Source organism: Nerophis lumbriciformis, linkage group LG12 (assembly GCF_033978685.3).
Source record: "Nerophis lumbriciformis linkage group LG12, RoL_Nlum_v2.1, whole genome shotgun sequence".
NCBI lineage: Eukaryota > Metazoa > Chordata > Actinopteri > Syngnathiformes > Syngnathidae > Nerophis > Nerophis lumbriciformis.
In genome coordinates, this window is record NC_084559.2 from 6,837,718 (window position 1) to 6,845,000 (window position 7,283).

The 7,283-nt window shown below is 40.3% G+C and overlaps 1 protein-coding gene across 1 annotated transcript in view; it reads right to left on the bottom strand.

Moving 5' to 3' along the window:
- Positions 1-6,007, bottom strand: part of LOC133595493 (citron Rho-interacting kinase-like) — a 155,336-nt gene extending 149,329 nt beyond the window's left edge. Inside the window, exons 1-2 of the mRNA XM_072914262.1 lie at positions 5,939-6,007; positions 2,251-2,378 (exon numbers count right to left, since the gene is read on the bottom strand). The gene's annotated coding sequence lies outside the window, so the exon portion shown is untranslated. The remainder of the gene's footprint in view (positions 1-2,250; positions 2,379-5,938) is intronic.
- Positions 6,008-7,283: the final 1,276 nt, after the last annotated feature.

Here is a 7,283-nt window from a genome sequence, read left to right on the forward strand (position 1 = left end):
AAAAATGCTCAGTTTTTCCACAGGAAAGGATGGGGCGAGGTACACCCCTTTGTCCACAACTGCGTGAGCAAATAGTCAAACAGTTTAAGAACAACGTTTCTCAAAGTGCAATTGCAAGAAATTTAGGGATTTCAACATCTACGGTCCATAATATCATCAAAAGGTTCAGAGAATCTGGAGAAATCACTCCACGTAAGCGGCATGGCCGGAAACCAACATTGAATGACTGTGACCTTCGATCCTTCAGACGGCACTGTATCAAAAACCGACATCAATCTCTAAAGGATATCACCACATGGGCTCAGGAACACTTCAGAAAACCACTGTCACTAAATACAGTTCGTCGCTACATCTGTAAGTGCAAGTTAAAGCTCTACTATGCAAAGCGAAAGCCATTTATCAACAACATCCAGAAACGCTGCCGGCTTCTCTGGGCCCGAGATCATCTAAGATGGACTCATGCAAAGTGGAAAAGTGTTCTGTGGTCTGACGAGTCCACATTTCAAATTGTTTTTGGAAATATTCGACATTGTGTCATACGGACCAAAGGGGAAGCGAACCATCCAGACTGTTATCGACGCAAAGTTCAAAAGCCAGCATCTGTGATGGTATGGGGGTGCATTAGTGCCCAAGGCATGGGTAACTTACACATCTGTGAAGGCACCATTAATGCTGAAAGGTACATACAGGTTTTGGAACAACATATGCTGCCATCTAAGCGCCGTCTTTTTCATGGACGCCCCTGCTTATTTCAGCAAGACAATGCCAAGCCACATTCAGCACGTGTTACAACAGCGTGGCTTCGTAAAAAAAGAGTGCGGGTACTTTTCTGGCCCGCCTGCAATCCAGACCTGTCTCCCATCGAAAATGTGTGGCGCATTATGAAGCGTAAAATACGACAGCGGAGACTTCGGACTGTTGAACGACTGAAGCTCTACATAAAACAAGAAGGGGAAAGAATTCCACTTTCAAAGCTTCAACAATTAGTTTCCTCAGTTCCCAATCGTTTATAGAGTGTTGTTAAATGAAAAGGTGATGTAACCCAGTGGTGAACATGCCCTTTCCCAACTACTTTGGCACGTGTTGCAGCCATGAAATTCTAAGTTAATTATTATTTGCAAAAAAAAAAAAAGTTTATGAGTTTGAACATCAAATATCTTGTCTTTGTAGTGCATTCAATTGAATATGAGTTGAAAAGGATTTGCAAATAATTGTATTGCGTTTATATTTACATCTAACACAATTTCCCAACTCATATGGAAACGGGGTTTGTACATTGCTGCATTCATCTGAGTCTAGTCAGGGAGGTGACCAAGAACCCAATGGTCTTTCTGTCAGGGCTGGAGCATTCCATTGTGAAGGGAGGAGAACCTTCCAGAAGGGCAACCATCCCTGCAGCAATCCACCTATCAGGCCTGTATGTTATCATGGTCAGACGGAAGCCATTTCTTGGTAAAACGTTTGCCAAAATGCACCTGAAATACTCTAAGACCATGAGAAACAAAATGATCTGGTCTGATGAGACAAGGATTGATATCTTTGGCGTGAATGGCAGACATCATGTTTGGAAGAAACCAGGCACGGCTCATCACCAGGTCAATACCATCCCTACACTGAAGCATAATAGTGGCAGCATCATGCTGTGGGAATGGTTTTCAGCGGCAGGAACTTGGGAGATTAGTCAGGATAGAAGGAAACATGAATGCAACAATGTACAGTGACATCCTTGATGAAAACGAACACTTTCTAGCCAACCTGATGTAGTTTGAGAGATGCTGCAAAGAGAAATGGGCGAAACTGCCCAAAGATAGGTGTGCCAAGCTTGTGGCATGGTATTCACAAAGACTTGAGGCTGTAATTTCTGCCAAAGGTGCAACAACAAAGTATTGCGCAAAGTGTAAGTCTAATTATTAAATTAACAATGCAAACATTTTTGTAAAAACCTTTTCACGTTGTCATTACGTGTTATTGTATGGAGAATTTTGGGGACAAAAATAAACTTCTTACGTTTTGGAATAAGGCTGGAATATAATAATATATGTAAAAAAAAAAAGTGAAGCGCTGTGAATACTTTACGAATATACTGTATATGTCACCCAGAAGGATTTTTTTCTGTCAAGATGGGGTGCCGAGTGTACCAATGAGAAATTAAATGCATTTTTTATTACAGCAAATGACTACAATGAGACAAAGAGTGAAACATTTAAAGGGGTCTGAATACCTACCCACTGTATATCTTAAGCAACATACCTTTAGGAATTTGATGAAGTTATTGACAGCTTGAGATGCAGACATATTTCCTTGTCTCTTCTGTCCTTGCGCAGACGGTGGTAGCAAATGTAGCAGTTGCAAGATGGCAGACATGTCACTGTGTCAGCCTACAGATCAACAAACATAACATGAACATTTCACCTATACATTTAAATAACGTAATCACCATTGCTGGTTATTAACAGTCACAGTCATATCACACTCAATGTCATCAGTTGACTTAACATTATCTCCAAGAGCTCAGTGGTGGGTACCAGTCCATGGCTTTCCTTCTCAACTTTTTCTTTGAGAATAATGAGCCACCTCTCCAAGAATGTTTTGGAGGACAAACAGGAGTCTGAAATCTTGTTCGTTTTGCAATGCAAAAGTAGAGTAAATAGAAAGGAGTGATGAGTAAGACTTGATGCTGCATGGAATATTTCAATGATTCAACCAATGAAGATGTTTTACCAGTCATGGTTTGTCAAGAAACTGCAGGAAGACTGAGAAGAAATCTGCTGTTTTCTTGTCATCTTTGATCATTAAACGACGAAAATTGAAGGTATCTTTCATCTTCTCGTGGAAAGTGTCTTTAGTACAGTGGTTTTTAACCTGGGTTCAATCGAAACCTAGGGGTTCGGTAAGTCGGCCTCATAATACACCTATCGGCGTATTATGGATACCCCCAAACAATTTTCCCTCTAATTTTCCAACTGATTCGCAGGTGTGTAATTTGTTGTGAGTTCATGCACTGTGTTGGTTTTGTTCTTTGGACAAGGTGATGTTCATGCACGGTTCATTTTGTGCACCATTAAAAAAAACATAACTTTGTCTTGAATTTGAAAAAAAAAGAACATTTTATTTTTCACTAAAGAAGGGTTCGATGAATGCGCATAAGAAACTGGTGGGGTTCGATACCTCCAACAAGGTTAAGAACCACTGCTTAAGTTGCATAGTGCCTCAAAACAGCAACAGCTGCTTCCACATCCTCGTCTGATAACACTGTCAGCGGTGAAGCGTCCGGATCCACCCTTTCCCCCTGGTCCACCATCTTGAGAAAAAAAAACACAAGTCCCTCTAAAACCATTAATGTCAATTATAACTGATGAGTGTCTGTCTATCTGTGTTGGCCCTGCGATGAGGTGGCGACTTGTCCAGGGTGTACCCCGCCTTCCGCCCGATTGTAGCTGAGATAGGCTCCAGCGCCCCCCGCGACCCCAAAGGGAATAAGCGGTAGCAAATGGATGGATGGATGGATGGAGTAAACTTACTTTTGGCACCTTTTATTAAAAAGACATCTTTGAAGGGTCTTCAACCACCATGCAAGGTATCCCGAACCACTCTCAGGATGGTAGTAATGTTCCTGTGTAATTAATACATGCACACTGGATATCTAATCACCATTTTTGAAGATAAATAATGTGTTCAATATTGCAGGGCCTCTTTTACGTACATATTCAGGACAGGAATATGGATCTTCCAGATATGGAAAGAGAAACTATCTCCTGTGCATAAAACACTTTTACACTTTTAGATGGAGATGTCCTAATTAGGGATGTCCCGATCCTATATTTGGATCGGATCGGCCGCCGATATTCGCAAAAAAATGTGTATCGGCAAGGCATGGCAAAATGCCGATCCAGATCCAGTTAAAAAAAAAACCCGGTTCGTGTTTTCCAACGCACCGATTTAAATAATACATTCCACTTTTCTGCTGTTCCCTAAGTTCTGTTCCGCATTGTCCAGCACACCTTCAACACATCCATCTGTGGATTATCACGCAGTTGCTTTTAGCTGCTGGCATTACACGACAGGCTCTTCTCACTCTTTCCTGTCTCCCTCTTACAGACAGCGAGCGCACCTTCTTACACACTTCACATACTGTCATGTCATACGTCACATACTGTCACGTCATACGTCACATACGTATACACCCTCTCCCAGCAGAGAGCGAGGTAGCAGCATGGCTAACGTTAGCTGTGATGCTAGCGCAGCCGCTAAGGTGCGCGCCTGCTCAAGCGTCCTATGCGCACGGCAAATCTATGCCACGCACAAAATCAAATAAAAAAATAAGGGCATAACAATTTTCGACACACGGACACGACAGAGAAAACAGTTTTCGTCATCATTGTTCAAATATTGTAAGGTTTGTCGAGACGCTTATCTCCATTCGGTGCCACACGTCCACACCATCGCCGAGGCACACATTTCCAGATAAACACTGTATGAAAAAAATAGTGATTTTTTTTAGTTGTGATTTCCCTCTCTGCATGAAAGTTTAAAAGTAGCATATATTAATGCAGTATGAAGAAGAATGTTTTAATGTAGACATGCAAGCCTTGAAAGAAAATTTTGAAAATCAAGACTACATTTCCTGCAAATGGGTGCATTTCTACCCTATATTTTAACTTTAGATTTATTCTCATATCAAACTCTTTTGGCTGTCTTTTTGACACTTACATCCGGCGCCCCCCTCCACACCCTAGATTATAAATAATGTAAATAATTCAATGTGATTATCTTGTGTGATGACTGTATTATGATAGTATATATCTGATAGTATATATCTGTATCATGAATCAATTTAAGTGGACCCCGACTTAAACAAGAAGAAAAACTTATTTGGGTGTTACCATTTAGTGGTCAATTGTACGGAATATGTACTTCACTGTGCAACCTACTAATAAAAGTCTCAATCAATCAAAACACATAGAATCATCATACTGATGTGATTATATGCATCAAGTGTTCATTCAAGGCTAAGGCAAAATATGGAGATATATATATAGTGTATCGCAATATGGCCTTAAAATATCGCAATATTAAAAAAAGGCCATATCGCCCAGCCCTAGTTCAATGATGCCATTTCTGTTTGTCATGTATAATTTTGTCTATTTTGTGTTTATCCTTGAATAAACAGGTCAGTTTCTTGTTACCAACCATTGTGTATCATTCAAACTCCCCTAATTCAGCTGGCTAGTTGTTATCAAGAGTACTAAAACCCTTTTCAACATGATTCTGACAACTAAGTAGGCTAAATAACTTTAAACTTTAATACATGCTCGGATAGGCCATTATCGGTCGGTATCGGTCAGTATCGGTATCGGATCGGAAGTGCAAAAACAATATCGGTATCGGATCGGAAGTGCAAAAACCTGGATCGGGGCATCCCTAGTCCTAATGTAAAAATGCAATTATGACAATCAGTCAATTGGCATTTGAAATCCCAGTTAAAATTAATTCATTTGGGGTCTGTGAAAAACAAGATAGTAGATATTCTGGAGTCACAATTCACTTAAATAACGCTTACGCAACTTAACTAAGACTGACCAAGTTCTAGCCCACACCTAGCATACATGCTAATTAGCCATTATTAGTATATTAAAAAAAACATAATTTACTTGTTAAACTATGCCATAAGAAAGGTGGCAAAATTATCACATAGTAGGAAGCACAGGAAATACACAATTAGTTAGTTATATGGGTGAAAGTTAACTAAATGAAAACAAATATTGCTTCTGCACTGCTAGCATAAAACCGGGAAATAGAGAATGTCATCCAACAATGTCACTCGACAGTACATGTTTCAACAAGTTCATAATCAACATCAATCATACTGTAAACCCTGCTAAGTGAGAAAACACGAATGAAACAAGAATACAAGCATTGGAATATCAACCTTACTCACTTGAATTTGGTTCCACTTGGTGAAAATGGTGACGCAGAGCTTGGAGGACGTCTGATGCTGAACAGTGTCGTCACCTCTTCAGTAAGGAAGGTTGCCATTGGCTGTTGTAAAAGTCGCGAGAAGTGGCTAGATGACGTCATTGCCTTATAGTAGCGATTAAAAAGTGAGTTTATTTAAAAAAAAATCTTACGTTTATTTAGAACTGCAAACGAACATTCGTCTGTTGAATTTTGTTTTAATTTAAATCAGTTTCATTCTGCATTGTTTAATTCAGTGAAGACACCGTAAGGATTTCGAAAGTAGCCAGATTTAGGATCAAAGTGCCAACTGCTAATTGACACAATGTAGAGTTGAATTTGAAACTGCTTGCATGAATGACTTAAAACTGACTTTTAACTATACTGTTAGAGCTGGTTTACTCTACATAGATTTAAAAATACTCTATCCATCCATTCATCTTCTTCCGCTTATCCGAGGTCGGGTCGCGGGGGCAGCAGCCTAAGCAGGGAACCCCAGACTTTCCTCTCCCCAGCCACTTCGTCCAGCTCTTCCCGGGGGATCCCGAGGCGTTCCCAGGCCAGCCGGGAGACATAGTCTTCCCAACGTGTCCTGGGTCTTCCCCGTGGCCTCTTACCGGTTGAACATGCTCTAAACACCTCCCGAGGGAGGCGTTCGGGTGGCATCCTGACCAGATGCCCGAACCACCTCATCTGGCTCCTCTCGATGTGGAGGTCCTGCTTTGGAAATAATTTGTACCCATTTCAGACATTGCATTTAGTTCCCATTAAAACATTCACATGTTGCACAATGAGATGTAAGCAGGGAATCATGTGTACATTCCTGCAACTTCCTGTTTGTAAAAAATATATTTTTATTAGTATTTATTTAATATACTAATAGCATTTCATGATTAATATTTATAAATTAAGATTCCTAATAAATGACACTAGAATAAGCACACATTTGATTGGTAAAGCATAGTGTAACGACCTGGAATGACACTTTATGTGTGGTGTTGGAGCTGTAAACGCATCACTGACTAAGTGCCATATGTGCATGTGTTGGCGCAAGTGAGAAAGAGCGAGCGGCTGCTGGTGATATAACAAAGTTGCTTTTGGTCTGGTTTGTACAGCAGAAAATGACCGGTTTTGCTGGATATCATTTTTTTTTTACTAATGTTTTGGTGATGTGTTTATGGCCGATAATAAAGAGTTTTGCTCAGTAAAGTGATCGATGGAATTCATGTCCTCAAAGCGTCTCGACAGACGTTACAATATTTGAACAATGATGACGAAAACGGTTTTCTCTGCCGTGTCCGTGTGTCGAAAATTGTTATGCGCTTATT